At 51.9% G+C, this 15,837-nt stretch overlaps 1 protein-coding gene across 1 annotated transcript in view; it reads right to left on the bottom strand.

The window, feature by feature from the left end:
• ZNF536 (zinc finger protein 536) overlaps positions 1–6,731 on the bottom strand; it is a 424,122-nt gene extending 417,391 nt beyond the window's left edge. The window contains exon 1 of the mRNA XM_054697056.1: positions 6,589–6,731. The gene's annotated coding sequence lies outside the window, so the exon portion shown is untranslated. The remainder of the gene's footprint in view (positions 1–6,588) is intronic.
• Between the last annotated feature and the right edge of the window lie 9,106 nt (positions 6,732–15,837).

The following is a 15,837-nucleotide window of genomic DNA, read 5'->3' as shown; positions in this document are numbered from 1 at the left end:
AGGTGGCTTGCCGAGTGACCCCCATCCCTGAGCTGGCTTCCACTCACATCTGCCTTCTTTGGGGGAAAAGAGAAAAGAATCTCAGAAGCTGACCTGCATTCCCCCAGGAACAGAGGGCGTGTGGTTCCCTCTAGTATCTGAGTCCTCCAGCTATTTTAGCCTCCAGCCCTTTACCACACACATACACTTAGAGACTCTCTAATCTACCCTGGGTAGTTCAATTGAGGGTGAAAAGGAAATCATCTCAGAACAGGTGCTTCTAGCAGGCATCAGCTTCCCCCAGCCCAAGCATACATACACAGATGCATGCACTAGCACATGCGCGTGCACATACACACACACACCAGCCTCATCACAATTGAGACCTCAGTGGGGCCACTCCCTGGCTTAGCTGGGCCTGAGCACAGATGACTCCCTAGCTTAGCTGGGCTGCTCATTCCTCTCAGGCCACTTAAAGCCACCAAGAGGAATATGACAGTGGCCCTGACAGTCATAGGGAGGAACCTGAACAATCGATTCCCCTCTTTAACAAAAGCCCTCTCTCCCCACAACTCCCAACCAGGCGCCACATCAGCAGGTCAAATGCAGAGCCCCCACCTGGTGATCCAGCCCCTCCCTCACACTGCATGGCACAGCCAGGAATGGGCACACAGCAGCAGGGCAGGTGTGGCGGCACAGAGAAAGCCCCTGGGCTCGTAAGCAAGCCCCCCCTCCCAGCAGAGAGGAGTCTCCTAGCTGCAAACTTGTGCCTGCTTCCAGACCCCAGCACCCAGCCTCATACCTCAGAGACTGGTCAGGCCACCTGACCCCAGGGGCCTTCTAACTGAATCTAAGGCCTCACCTGGAGACAGGATGAAGCAGGGCTAAGCACTCACCTGCTCTGGTCCTGGCAGAGGCGTTGCAGGGACTTCTGTCCTCAACATGGACTAAAGTTGACCTGCAGAAAGCTCACTTCTGTTTTTAAACTTGTATCAAGTCTCACTTTAAATAATGCTGAGAACAAAATGCAAGCTGATATTTCAGCTTACTTAAAGAGCTTATTAAAAACACTAAATCCAAAGATGTTAAAAAGCTATAATTGTCCTCATTCAAACTGGAAAAATAAATCTATTTGCTTTCTTCTTTTATGATCTTCTTCAAAAAAAATAAATAAGTTCATCTATATTCTCATGAGCATCATCGCTGTCTTTTTTTCCCCTTCCATTCAAGGCACTTTAAAAACACCTGTGCCATTCACAGCCAACTTTTGAGCAAAAGGCAACCACATTTGGGGAAGGCGGTTTAACTCTGATTTCCTTACGCCAGAGATAAGCTTGTCTTGCTCAAAAAGTAAAATGGAGTTCAGAGTTCATTTGAATGGGCTCGTGGATTTTATAGGTCTGAGCTGATGGAAATTTCTCTGGTTACCTAAGGCAGAGTAGGCAACCTAATCGGTCAGCTTTTTGGGGCTCAGCAGACAATGATTCCACATCTCAGCACTGCCTTCAGCACCCCATGGGCAAGTGTGGTGAGTTGGGCCGCACATCCTGGCCACCTCCCTGCCCTCTCCCGTAATGGGGGTTACTGGCCTCGGGCTTGGACCAGAACAGCGTGACTGTCACTCCCTGCCCGCCCCAAGTCTTCCGTGAAGACAGCCCCAGCCAGCAGTTAACTTGCTGAGTTGTGAGGATCTCAAGCCTGCTCAGAAGTTAAGCACTCCAGGCACAGAACAAGATGAGTTTTCAGAGCAGTGGTCCAAGAGAATGCAAATTTATTGAAAGCACTTTCTTCAGGTTTTCCATAATTACCATGTCTGTCTCCAGGAACTGTTTCCCCCAACCTAGTTTAGGGTGAAAGCATTTTAGAGACTTTCTCTGTGGATGACATATGAGGTACTAACCTTTTTTCATGTGCCCAGATGTTAAGTTCATTTTCAACACATTTATGCAAATTTCATTTGAACAGTAAATCAAAAGAAATCTTAAATCATTGTACACTATTTAAAAATCCACACTAAATCCAGTTTATTTGCAGAGATATTAACATAAAGTCACTGGAGGTAGGAAGCAGATGTCACAATCCCTTCTTCCATGTTATGGCCCCAGAGAGACCTGGGGTCCCAGGCATTCAGCAGCTCCAAATGTCTGCCTGGACACAACTGGATTCAAGCTTTACCGGATTCAGAATATTCTGGAAGTCAAAGCCTTCTAAAAGTTCTCCAAACTTTGGCAAAACATAGGTCCCCTCAGTCCAGGAGGCTGTCATCCATGTCAGTGCCTGCACCAGGCACTACCAAGTTCAAAGGCAGGGGCCCGGTGGTCAGACTTCAGGCGGCTTGCTCCCTCCTCAGTGGGGGGAAAGTTAATTCTTAGGGCTCTGCTGGCCTGCATTTGTCAAAGCGCTGGACGTCAGTGCTATCATTACCAAGCAAATCAGCCAGGCGGTTAATGGTGGAATCAGGAGACATTTGCACTCTGCTATCAGAATGACATCATAACTAAAGCAGCCTTCAGCCAGAGCCCTAGGCTCTCCCCAAGCAGAGGCCAGGGGGCTGCCGGGGGCTGCCCCCCTGTGACTCCCCAGGCAGAAAGCTGAGTACCCTGCCCCTTCCAGGCCGGGTAGTGGGCCCAGCCCCCAGCAAGTTCCCAAGCAAACAAGAACTCCTTTTTCCCAAGCAAATTGACTTTCCCCCCAGGATCTGAACACTGCAAATAATAATATATTATGTATCTTTAATAAAATTTGAGATACTATAAAGCCACTTTCCTCGACAGGCAAGGGTTGATATTTTATGAACGCAGCTACATTTTTGGCTGTGGAATTTATGGCATTTCCAACGGAATTGTCAATCTCTCCATGACCCTGTCTTTAGCAAAGAAGCGCTGCACTGCTTCCAGCAACAGAAATAAACGATGCTGGAGAAATGGGGGGCAAGCGAAGGCAGAGGCTCTGCCTGCTCTTATTTCGGTTGGGTTGCTTTTCTTTCTTTTTAAAGCACAGCCACTGCTTTCTCTCTCTCTCTCTCTCTCTCTCTCTCTCTCTCTCTCTCTCTCGCTCTCTCTCGCTCTCTCTCGCTCTCACACACATACACACACGCACACACACACACACGCACACTCAGTCAGAGACACAAACCTTAGAAATAATGGGGGAGACATTTGGCGACGAGCTGCATCCGCGGCGCAGCGCGGCGCGAAGAGCAGCGGTCCCTGCTTTCTGGCTCGCCAGCCGCTCTGCCCTCCACCGAGGCAGGGACCGACTGCCCGGACCCCAAGATGCCCAACTCCACCGCGCGCCCCAAACCTCGCCCCCCGAAGCTCGCTCCAGGTAGACGCGGGGCCTCAACGCCTCACCTGACCCGCAAAGTCGGGAAACTGAGGGGGAAAAAAGTTGTGCGAGCTGCCAGCCGGGCGGGCGGCCGGGGAGCCCGCGGCTGCGATCCTCCCGCCAGCGAGCAGCCCTCACCCGAGGCCCGCCCGGCCGCCCGCGCGCGGCTCCCGGGCACCTAGACGACCGGCTTTGCGCGCTCACCTCGGGGCACGCCGAGGCCACGGCGGGGCACTTACTTGGCACTCGCTTTTGAGCGTGCAGGTCGTCGCGGTTTTCAGTTGGGTTTTCAAACAAGTTTCAGGGAGGAAGAAGGAGGCAAAAAAAAAAAAAAAAAATCCAATTATGCAAATGGGCGCCGGACTGGGAGGCGCGCGCTGGGTCTGACGCCGCTACTGTACGAGCGAGTTCTCCGCGCAGCCCCCGGCCGGGCAGATTTATGGGGGCGCGTCACGGCTACGCCAGGTCCCGCCGCCGGAGCATCTCGAAGTTAATTAAAGCGGTAATGTCCACTTTCCCGGCGACCCTCGGCGCGCGGGTTTACGGTTTCCCCACCCTACCCGACCCGGGCGAGGCGGGGGCGCTCTCCCCACGCCTCTGTTCCTTCCCTCTTCTTGCTCCCCCTCTTTTTTCCTCTCTCTTTCTCTCCCCCCACCGTTTTTCCTCTCTTTCGTCTCTTTAAGTCGGCTGCCTTGCACTCAGTGAACAATGAACAAAGATGTGAGTGATGGGAAAAGATCGCCCCCTCCCAACCCCAGCAGTGAGCAAAGCCGACCTTAAAGTCAAAATCCAGTTGCTGATATCAAACTGGGCAGCAGCACGGAGCGTTTGCAGCCCACCCCCCTCCCCACCCCCAGGCACACAGAGGAACGCACGCTCACCCCACCCCAAGTTCACCTAAGCCCAGGCTGGGGCGCGGAGGCCAGGGCTCCAGGGACCGCCCGGCTCGCCGGGGACGCGGGGGGACCCCAGCGGGGGGCGGCCAGCGCTCGGGCCAGCCTGGCTTCCCGCGCCCCCGGCCGCCCGCCCGCCCCCTCCCGGCGTCTACACCCGCTAGCCGAGCCCGGCCGCCCGCTCGAGCTGCCCGAGCTGCCCGGCGGCGGGATGCGCTCAGCAAACGCGGCCCCTGTCGGCTCTCTGCTAAACTGCACAGCGGCCGCGGCGCCGGCTGCCGGGAGAAGGCGCAGAAGGAACCCGAGGCCGGCCCCGCGCGCGCACCCACCCCGCCCGGCCCACGGCCCCAGGCGGTGCCCCGCGGCCGCCCGCACGCGCCCCCGCGCCCCCGCCGCGCCCCGGGCCACGCCGCGCGCCGGGCCCTGCAGGCCAGCGCGCAGCGCGGCCGCCGTATTTTCTGCTAAAGTGAAAACGAAGGCGCCTGACAAATCACGTCTCCTGTGAGGCACTCGTTAGACATAACAATATCCAGCAAACAAAACCCAGTCGCGGTGGCGACCGGCGTGCGGGGCTGCGACCCCGCCCTGCGCCTCTGGGCACCCCCCAGCTTCGGGCTGCTGCCCCCACCCCCCCGCCGGGCCCACCCCCACCGGGGGAAGAAGACGCAGATCCTCTACCTAACTCGGGGTGCCGGGTGCGGTCGCCAAGAGGCGGCCGGAGGCACGCTCACAATACAGAAGTGGGAAAAGAGGGGGCAGACAACTTTCCACCTGTCCCCGAAGAAAACCCTGCTGGAGTTTCCTCCGACGAGCTCGAGGGGAGGAGGTGCCGGCAGATTTCTCTCTGCCCTGCAGTCCCTGCTCCTTCTTTTTTCTAACTTCCCGGTGCCTGCGTTTTCACCTTCCACTTCACATGCATCTATCTAGATGGAGATATCTATATTTTAAATTATTTGCAAAACTGCAACAGATGGGCGCGTCGAGATCTGAACACTTTCCTACTCATCATCAAAGAAAAGCTCCCCTACCCTTTTTTTTTTTTTTTTTTTTTTTTTTTGCCTAAAATACATCCCGGTCCCGCCTACGACTGTTTTCCTCAATTCTTCATCTTCAGAAAATAATGTCTTGAAGCAAACAGAAAGGTTCATCAGCAAAGATTCTCGCACCCCCCACACCAGTGATACATCTGGGCGAGGGGGGTACATTCCCCCCAAGTTGCCCTCTTCCCAGAGGCCCCCCAACCCCTCCAGATCCCCCGCCTTCCCGAGCCCTCGCGCCCGCGCTCCCTCGCTCTGATTGGCCTCATTTCTCCAGTCCAGGGCCGCCCGGCTCGGTTCCCTCCATAACCTGTTACTTATTTATTTCTTTATTTTTATTTGCGCCCCCACCCCACCCCGGGCTTGACCCCAGGCCTGCGCTGGGCTGAGGCAGGTGCTGTGGCCGCCACCTACGCTGGCAGGCGCCGCGGCCTCTCCCGGGGTCACGGGTTCGGACCCTGGCACCCGGGCCCTGCCGAACCCCGGACCTCGGCCTCGCCCGGCTCCCGGGCCCTGGAGGCCAATGAAAACACAAAATGGCAGGTCTCCGCGGCCCTTCAACGCCCGCAAGTTTGCCACGCTGTAAGCATCAGCTAACTTTGATTAAAAAAAAAAAAAAATTACAAATTACCCTCTCTGCCCGCGGCGGAGGGGCCGGAATCCCGCTGCGAGGCGGCGCGCGGGGAGAATGGGAGCTTGGGGAGCCCGCGCTCGGGCAGGGGAGAAAATGGATAAAGTCACTTGAGCAGAAGTTTCTGCGGCCCCAGCCTCCCGGTCGCCGGAGGACGCCCCCCACCCCCCAGGCCCTTTTGAAAGTTTCCCGGGGCCGGAGAGCGGCTCCGGGGCCGCGCGCGGGCGGGCGGGCGGGCGGGCGGGGGCGCGGGCTGGGCCGGCGGCGGGGCGTGGGGTCCCGCGCGCGCGCCCCGCGACTCCTTTTCAAAGTAACGGTCCCGGGACCGCGGGCCGGGCCGGGGAGGCGGCGCGGCCCGGGCGCGGGTCCCGCGGGGCCGGCGAAGTTCGCCGGCGCCGGTGGGTGCCCGGCCGCCCGGGGTCCCTCGGCTTCTCCCTCTCCGCGCCACCCCCGCTGACAGCTCCCCTGGCCAACGTCACCGCCGCGGATATTTAATTAGACCGTATTTTTTCATCGCGGTGGGATGGGGCGCGAAGGCACCCCGAGGCAGGCCTCGCCGAGATGGGCAGGGGGAGGGGATGGGGGAGCCACACCAAGAGTCCAAACTCACTTTGCCACCTCCCGGACGCCGGGGCCACCCCCCTCGCCCGCTGCGCCTCCCCCGCCGGCACCCCCGCGCCGCGCCGCGCCCCGCGCGCCCCCCCATCTTTGTTTTCCTTACCTTAAACATTGAAACGCGGGCGTCGGGAGCAAACTCGGGCACGTAAACGGAGCGTTGTAAAAGATTGTGTTCAATGAATAATGAAACATGTCCACATGATTGACTTGATCATTTTCCGAGGCTGAGGGGGGACCGGCGCCCTGCTCGCGCGCCTCGCTCGCCCACTCGGCAGAGCCCCGCGCACTGTTCCCAGCCCAGCCGGGGCAGGGCGGGCTCGATTTTCATCTGCCTCTTTTCAGAATCGCCCCGTTCATTGATACTCATCACCCAGCCCCAGCAGACACCCCCATCCCCGGCTCGGCCTCCCCCTATCTGGTAGGTGAAATGCATTGTACCATTAAAAACCCTCTCCATTGTCGCGCTGGCATAATTCACAGCAACTAGATAGGTCTTGCGGCATTTAGCTTTGATGAGCCAGAGACTGAACCCTTGATATAATAATCTACAAAGAATGGTGTGTGATCGTCCATTTTTTCTCTCTGTCTAGCAACTAAGAAACCATTTAACACAGCGCAGCTTGCTTCTGACCTTGAGCTCATGTAAACACACTTATTAAAATCTATCTATTCTCCAAGAGCTCCATTCTGATTGTCAGACTCGTTACTGAGACATATATCAGCCCCTTCGCTTGTCACTACTTTGCATTCCTGCCTTTGACTAAAGAATTTTTTATCCAGCCGAGCGGGAGAGACAGAGCGAGAGATTTGCCACCGAGGGAGAGCAGAGAAAGGCAGAAAGAGCGAGAGGAAAAAAAGCGTAATTCTTACCTGCTCCTGAAACTATTTAAAGTCTTGTTTCTTTTCTAGGGGAAAAAAAAAAAAAAAAAAAAAAAAAAAAACTCCCGGGTGAATCTCGGTGGACAGCGGGACGCGGAGAATCAGTCACAGCCCGGGCGTTTAAGGGAGTCATCAGCGATCAAATGACGTTGATCCGCGCTGTAACCTTGTGGCGTATTTAATGTAAATAAGGCAGTTATGTTGCCAATCGCCGCGATACAAACACGGAGAGGTCCTCAGCCTCGCCTCCCGCGCCTGCCATTAGAGGCGACTTTATTTACAGACACTATTTAGGAGATCATGATAATTCTAAAACAATACTAGTGCCAAATGATTATGAAAATATGATTTTAATTAATCACGTAGTAGGCGAGGAAATTAGCATACGGTAATTAAACTTCGAGAAAAACGTCACGCAGGTTCTCTGCCTTATGGGTCCAGAATAATCATCACGCGGTGGGCTCCAGGACTTAATTATCCAACAAAATAACTTTTTTAAGGCAACTTTGCAAGACTGGTCCTCCAGGCAAACGCTTTGGTAAATAATATAAGGGGAGGTGACAAGGTAGAGATGTGAGTGATGCCTGAGATTCGGTTTCTGTGAAGCCAGGCACCAGGGCAAGAAGAGGGGGAGAGCTGAATAATGCAATTATGGATTCTCTGTCCTAGAGTTGACAAAAGCTGGTGCCTCAAAAGCCTCTTTGTTATGGGATTATATAATGATCCTGGTGTCATTATGGGGGAAAAAAAGATTCAGTAATAATAATAAAAAGAAGTATCCAGATACACCAATGAAGAGCTTGTTTTAAAGAAAAGACTCGCATGTGACATTGGGGCACGTTAATAGCAGAAAGACAGGATCCAAAAGAGTTGACAAATAAAGGAGAGAGGAAGGAGGCAGAGAGGGTGGGAGGAAAGGAAGGGCAGTGAAGGGAGAGAGAGAGTAAGAGAGAGAGAGAGAGGGAGGGAGGGAGGCCTGTGTTGCGCATGATTAAAAAGCTATGGAGACAGATTGATTATTCAAAACGCAAGCCACAGGGACACTTAAAACATTGATTCAGGTAAGACTTGCTCCAGCCTGCCCAAACACAGTTCCCCTTCCATGACTGGTGGCTTTTAAACCAGGGTACCATAATACATAAAAAGCAAAGATACAGAAAAAGCAGACCCAGCCTCCCCACCCCTAGCCCCCTCCTGGGGAAGGGACACTCACTTGCAAATGACCCTTAAGAGTCTGGGGCAGGGGTACAGAAAATTTAGCAGGGAGGAGACCGCAGCGGGCTGGGTGGAGTTACAAGAGGAGCCCTAGCTGCCTTGGGACACAGGGCCTTGGCACCTCACTGCCTGTGACCTGCTTTGGGTGGGCACCCAGCCTGGTCACTGCTGCCAGCTCCCTCTAACTCTGCCCAGGAAACGCAGAGCGTCCACCTCTTCCTTCAACTCCTGCTCTTCCTTCTCTCTCTCTCTCTCCCTCCATCTGATTTTGGGGAGGGAGAAAGAATAAGTTCCCCCCAACAAGCAGTTCTTAAAGTCCACCCAAATCTCTGCAGTGGTGTTTTTTTTTAAAAAAAAAAAAAAAAAACAAAAAACAAAAAACAAAATCCCCTGCATACCCCCAAAAGTTTAGGAATTCAGTCTGCGTTATTTTCCAATCTGATGTGTCTGAAATTCTCTTTGAACAAATTCCAAAATACAAGGTTTTTTTTCTTGTATAGAAATTAGCATCGCAATCACATCAATGATATCACTATCTCTATGGGAATGATAGCCAGAGCAGTGGGGTGTTCTTTATTTCAATTCTTCGTGGATCAACTGATTATACTCTGTCGTCTTTTGAACCTGTTATTGTAAGTCAAGTGATTCTTTATAAGTGACAGCTCGGACAAAGAGGCGAGCAGGGCCGAGCAGGTCGAAAGGAAGTGGCCATATGGACTTGGAGAAAAGACACTTTCTCCCCAAGAGAATGGGGGTGGCAGTTGCCTTTTAACCCTCCAGTCGCCGGCCCCTCCTGGGCCTTGGGAGGCAGGGAGCCCAATGCGCATCCTTGCACCACTTTGGGGCCCTCCGCCGTGCCCAGGCCCATTTAGCCAGGATGGTGGGTGCCAGGTCTGGGGCACCCCCTTACAGACCCTAAGGCCCTGGGTCTTACGGACTCAGGAGGCCCTGAGTCTCGGGAGGGCCGCGCTCCCAGCCTGGGGGACCTCGGCTAGCGCGCACCGACACTCTGAGGCCGCCAAGGTTTTGTGTCTGCCCGCCGGCCTGAGCTGCCCTGGCAGAGGCTGCCCACCGCTTGGAGGCGGCGCCCCACCGCGAGAGCCCGGAGGAGGGGTCGGGTAGCACGGGAGGGCAGGTGGGGAGGTTCGGCGGCGCCCCCTGTCGGCGCCCGTGGGATATGCGTTCCCCAAAGCCTTGCTGGGTGCCTTGGAATCTCTGGGAGTCCACTCAGGGCAGTGCTTGTTTTGAGTGAGGATCTAGGTGGGGCGGGAGGGGACTGGACAGCGGACAAAGGCCCCACCTCATGTGTTTGGTGGCCGTTTCCACACTGTGTGCTTCTCTGGTCCTTTTGCTCTTGTCCCGCATTTCTCGGCCTCACCACCCTTCTCCCTGGCTCTGCCTCTGCCCAGCAGGCCTCTCCTCGGCGACTCCCTCTCCGCCTCCTTCTCAGACTCTGAAGTACTTCTCGCTGCTCCTGCCCAGCCTGCAGGCTGGGTCCCTGTGACTGCGTTTTCAGCAGAGACTCCAGATGTGGAGTCAGCAGGCAGGGACCCTCATGGCCCTCTGGATGGTCAGACATACCTGCCAGGTGCTCTGACCAGGGCCCTCTACCGTTGCAGCATCCTCAGCCTTTTGAATTCTTGAAACTGATGGAAGTCTTTGGATCCTGAGCTGGTGAGTCAGGCGGATGGCAGCTGTGGATAAAAGTTGAGATGGTGCCATCAGTTGTCGGCAACTCCTACACAGGTGAGAAGCAAGGTGCAGAGGAGTGCCCTCTGCCCAAGGCACAGCAGTGGCTGTGTGACTACCTGGCCTCTCACAGTGCTACCTTGAAAGTACCTCCCTTCTCACAATAGATTGACTCTGACCTCTTTTATTAGGTACCCCAAAGTGAGAGTGATTCATAAATGTTACCCTTTGAAGTTGTACCTCCTTTGAAAACCCTCATTTTATTTTTGTTTCTAGATTGCTCTTCCTTCCCCCAGCTCTCCTCTATTCCTTATAACTCTACCTCCCCAGGGCCTCCCCGGTGGTACAGCGGTTGAGCACTGGGCTGCGAAGCTGTCCGCAGCCTCTGCAGCACCAGTTCGATCCCCAGCTATTGGCGAGGGACCCACATGGAACGACAGACCTCTCCTGTTGCGCCCACTGCTCCCCTTAGCAGTGCATTTTGTCAGTCTAGTCTGTTTTGCTCCCCTCTCTGGCTCTGATGAATTCTCTCACCCTCCCACGCTTCTGACTGTACCGAGTGCTTGTAATAAATAAATAAATAAATCTTTAAAAAAAAAAACAAAAAACAAAACTCTACCTCCCCATAGTAGCAATAGGTTAAAACTAGCCACTAAGATGGCCATTACCTTTTCCCAAGAGTGAAGCACAATCTCCATCTCCGGCTCTGAGCGCAGGGGGGGACCAGAACACTTTCGAAGGGCGGGCCCAGTGCCCCCCAGCCCATACCCCACACTTCAGTTCTCCCACTGCAAAAAGATAATTTCCAAAATCTGCAAAACCCTATGATCACCTCGAATTAGTGATTCTTTGAAAATCGTGGCCACTTTCAGGTCCACCTTCTTTAAGCAGAAAAAAAAAAATGCTGAGAGAGCTGCAAAGGCCCATGTGTCAGTGGGTGAGTTGGCCTGGGTGGCTTCAGGGTCCCATCTAGATTCTCATGGGAAACCATAGCTTCTCAGCTGCATGTGGTCCAGAAGCCTTCATATCTACAAGGGGCTCTCCTTCATTTGGGGGAAGTCTGCTTGGGCCTCAGCAACATTCCTTCCCTGGCTAAAGAGCTTTCTGTGGCTGAGAGCAGGAGGCTTTCTCCACAGAGGCCATAGAACAGCCTTGTCAGCCATAGACACCACAGGAAAAATGAGTCTGCAAAGACTATCCTGAAAACTGGTTTCCAAAGACTGCCCTCTAAATTGGTGGAAGAGCTGATCATGGGGGAAAAAAGAAAAAGAAAAGAAAGAAATTGGGACAGAATCTTGGGCCATGAACTATTGGTCCCGGGGCAAAAGCCAATCAAGTCAACCTTAACTTCCTCCAGCATCCCCTTTTAAATACACCCGTTAAAGAACTAGAGTACTGCTGTGCCACAAGCTCTCCCAAAAGGCCATACAGATACATGGCTTTGGCAAAATTGTGCCCCTTTTTCCAGCAGCAACACCTGCCTTCCCTTTCCTGCTTTGAGGGCATCTGCTCAAGGCTCGTGTCTTAGGCCCCAGCCAGTGAGGGCCTCACCTCTCTCCAGATACTGTGCTGGCATTAGAAATAGGTTTATGACCTAGGTTGGTCTGATCCAAATGAATCTTGGGTTTTTTAATAGGCAAGAGTAGCAAGGTTGGGCCTCCCTGGTAGTGCAAGGGTTAAGTCTCAGCACTATGAAGCTATCTGCAGCCACTGCATATTTTGATCCCCAGGCCAGGGAGCTGACCCACATGGCACAGCAGAGAGCTCCAGTCTTGCCTGCTGCTCCCCTTACCAATGTATTTGAGTAGATCTGCCTGTTCTGCTCCCTACTCTGTCTCTGATGAATCCTCTCACCACCACCACCCCCCACTGCACCTCTGGCCTACACCCCAGCTCTTATATGCATAAATAAATAAATCTTTAAAAAAGAACAAAGAATAGCAAGTTTGAGCTGCTGGAACACTGTGGTCTCCACCCCCACACCAAGTTGGAGCACAGAGAACTTGTAGAAACCGGTAAGAGGAGCCTGAGACTGTGCTGATGCAGTTGATCACAGAGCAAAAGTGGAGACAGTCCTAGATCCAGCCACACCTGAAGGCAGCCCCATGCTGCACCTTTCCCTTTCGTAAGCATAAATTTCCTTTGAACTTAATTCAATTTGTTTGACTCTTCTGCCACTTGCCATAGAATAAGGTCTGATATGCTTAGTACCTGAGCAAAACAAGGAATGCTTGGGTCAGGGAGCAGAGAGCTCAAAAACCAGGTTGGAGCAAGGGGTTGAAAAGCAAAACAGAGCTTTTGATACTCTTCACAGAGAAAGAGAGCAACCAGCAAATTGTCCAGTACTCTCTGAAAGCTGCAGGTGTGCCTTGCTTTGCATCATATAGCTCTGTTCGAGAAAAGGTTATAGTAAATTGAATTTTTGTAAATGGAATATGATTTACTGTACTGGGGGAAGCTGGTTATTTAAGGCTTCTTAGCAGATGTCTTTTGTAAAGTGAATACTCATGTTTCGAAATAACCAATTAATGGTAATTTATTTATAAGTCTAATTTTCCTGTCTTGGGAGCATATTTGAAGGCAGGAGCAACATGGATATCTTCATGGAGGTTTTGTTTAACCTCGTCAAAGGCCAAAAATTGTGTGCAGCACTATTGGTTACAATTACAACTCTGCTTTCCTGCCTCTTTGCAAAATTGTGTAGCTAAAACATCCAGGATAGATATTGGAACCTGGACTTGAGGCCCTAAGGTCATCTGCCATGACTATTGTCAACTGAATAAGACTTGGGGTGGGGGGGAGAGCCATGAAGCCAGTGGAAGTTCAGGCCAGAATATGCACAAGGAGGATCCATTAAATAGTCTATAATCCCTAAATTTGGGGTGAGGTTTGAGACTACAAATTAAAACAGTGTATCAAGTTATGAATACAAATTTGACTCCTGCTTTCACAAAGTTCAATTTTCAGCTCTAATTTTACCTTTCAGAAAGGTGTAAATTTTATTTGTCACTAGAAACAAAGGGACCAAATATTAGAAAAATATAGTTATGCAGAGAATCTTATAGCCAGTGTTGGCCTCATAGGTGTGACTGGAAGGTCAGCCAGAGTCCTGGACCAGGATGCCAGTGACTCCATATGCAAGGAAGCAACTAGGGAACATGAGCAGGAAGAAGCCCCTGGACTCTGATGGGCACTCAGAGCCCCAAGTGCGCCTTCTGTGGGCCTGCCCCCGGGTCACACAGCTCAGGTGGGTGCTGGGCCAAGGGCACTGGGCCTTTAAACTGGGAAGCAACATCCCAGTGGAGACTTTCTTTTACACCTTGATTCCTCCAAAGGACTGAGTTGAGTCTTGGGATATCAGGAAGGGAACATGCAGGGGGATGTGCTGAAGGGCGAATGTCTGCTGAAGGAGCTGGGATCCCCTGAGGGAAACAAAGTTGAATCAGATGGGGAAGTGGGGGAGGGCTCTCTCAAATCCCTAGGGTCAGAAGGCTGTATCTGCACTTGCACTCTAGGGCTCTAGACTGCCCTGGCTGGGTGCTCTGCATCTGTGCAAGGGAAAGTTAACGGGCAGAGTGGAGGCAGGGATCTGGCACTTAAGGGGATGGAAAACAAGTCAGGAATGGCACTGGCAATGGAGGGTGCATGTGTCAATTTAGATGTGCATTTGGGGCCCAGTCATATTCACCCCTTCTCCTAGCTCATCCAGCCATTTGCCTGCTCTGAGGGCCCCAATCTGTGGCCCTCCTGAGGTGACAGCTGCCAACGCAAGAGGTGCCATCTCACACTTCAATTGTGAGAATCCCCTCCCCACCCTAGGCTGGAAGCTGCTACTAAGTCATATTGATGAAACTAATCAAGAAATTAGTTCTAACACTTAAATCTGGGTGTCAAGCACTATTTTAACTTTTATTGATGAAGTGAATGAATGAATGAAACCATGAACAGAACTGCTTAAATCTTATTGTCATCACTAGAAATTCATTGCAACTTTTAAAAATTAATGGTTATTTTCCCTGAAAGAAAGTAACCCTGGATGCACATTGAAGAATAATTAGAAAGCATAAAATTGTACAAAGAAAACAATTATATCTCCCTTAATCTCATCCTGTTAGCCTTTGTGTTCTTGCCAATCATTTTCCCATGCATAGCTATTGTTTTCACAAACTTTGAATCATTCTGTGTAAACAATTTTGTGTCCTGCTTTTATTCTCTAACCTGGTAGCACAAGGTATTTCCTCACATCATTAAATATTCTTTGAAAACATGGTTTTATGGGCACATAATGTTCCATCCAACGATGCAACATAATTTATTAAAACAGTATCTTATTTTGGAACCTCTAAATTGTTTCTAAGTTTTTGTTCTCTCAGAAGTGGAGCGAGCATTTTCATGGTCAAACCGTTTGCATCTCTGCCCATTTTCCTGGCTTCAGTTGACAGAGGGAAAATTATCAGGTCACAGGGGTGTGGGTGGAGGATTTATTTTTTCCAGTTTTTTCTTTGAGAAATAATTGACATACCTCACCATATAAGTTGAAGGCATTCAGCATGAAGGTTTGAGCACAGATATTGCATAAAAAAATGGCCACCAGACCTTTAGCTACCTTCTCAAATAGAAACAATAGAGGCAAAGAAAAAGTTTTCTCCTAATGCTGAGAACTCTTAAGACCTGCGCTCTTAACAGCTTTCCAGTGTACAGTACAGCAATGTTGCTTCAGATGTACGTTTTGACCACCTTCCTCCAAGTCTGTCTCCTCCTGCTCACTACCTCAGCTGCCATCTCAATTTCTTTTGCTAGGGGGTTCGTTTTTTCTCCGTTTATGAATTCCACACAGAAGTGAGATAATATTTATTTGTCTTTGTCTGTCTGGTGTATTTCACTTGGCACAGTGACTTTAAGGCCCAATGGACCTTGTTGCTAAAAAGTGTGGAGGGGCAAGTCCTGCTGACTTTCTTTCCCAAAAGTCTGCCCCACATTGTCCTTCCCCACTCATGTCTCCCTGCCCTTTAGCCTTAAGTGCACTAGGGGCTTTAGGGCTTGTCTGATAGGCCCATAGGAAATGCCAACCCTAGGCCGTCACATTTGCTGCAAGTAAGTTGACCTAATTCCAATGGTGGTGTGCAATTTTCAGCAGGTTCCTGTTGCCCCCAGGCTAACCCCTCAGTCCTAGGGAATCCCAGATATACCTCTCTGTCCCCAGCAGGGGACAAACAGGCCCTTCTTGGCTTCAAATGAAACACTGTAGCTCTTTGCTTCGGCTCCTCCAGTGTGCTGTAGGGAGGAACGTTTCCAGTATTAGGGAGATGTGGTCATCACAGAAGCCTGGTCCAACCTTCCTGCCTGCTGCCCGCTCAGAACCTCTGTTCACCAGCCCCCTCTCCCCTTGCTCACTCCCTGAGTCATGTTTGCCATCGGCGATGAATGCTCCGTTGTTTCAAAGAAGAGACGTTGTCCCCTAGCATAGACTCTGGGGCCATTTCAACTGGGTTCAAATCACAGCACCACCACTTTAGAGCTGTGTGACCTTTAGCAATTAACTTAGCCCCTCGGTACTTTAACATCCATA

Source organism: Talpa occidentalis, unplaced genomic scaffold (assembly GCF_014898055.3).
Source record: "Talpa occidentalis isolate TD23 unplaced genomic scaffold, MPIMG_talOcc4v2.1 talOcc4.17, whole genome shotgun sequence".
NCBI lineage: Eukaryota > Metazoa > Chordata > Mammalia > Eulipotyphla > Talpidae > Talpa > Talpa occidentalis.
This window is presented reverse-complemented; position numbering and strand designations above follow the sequence as displayed.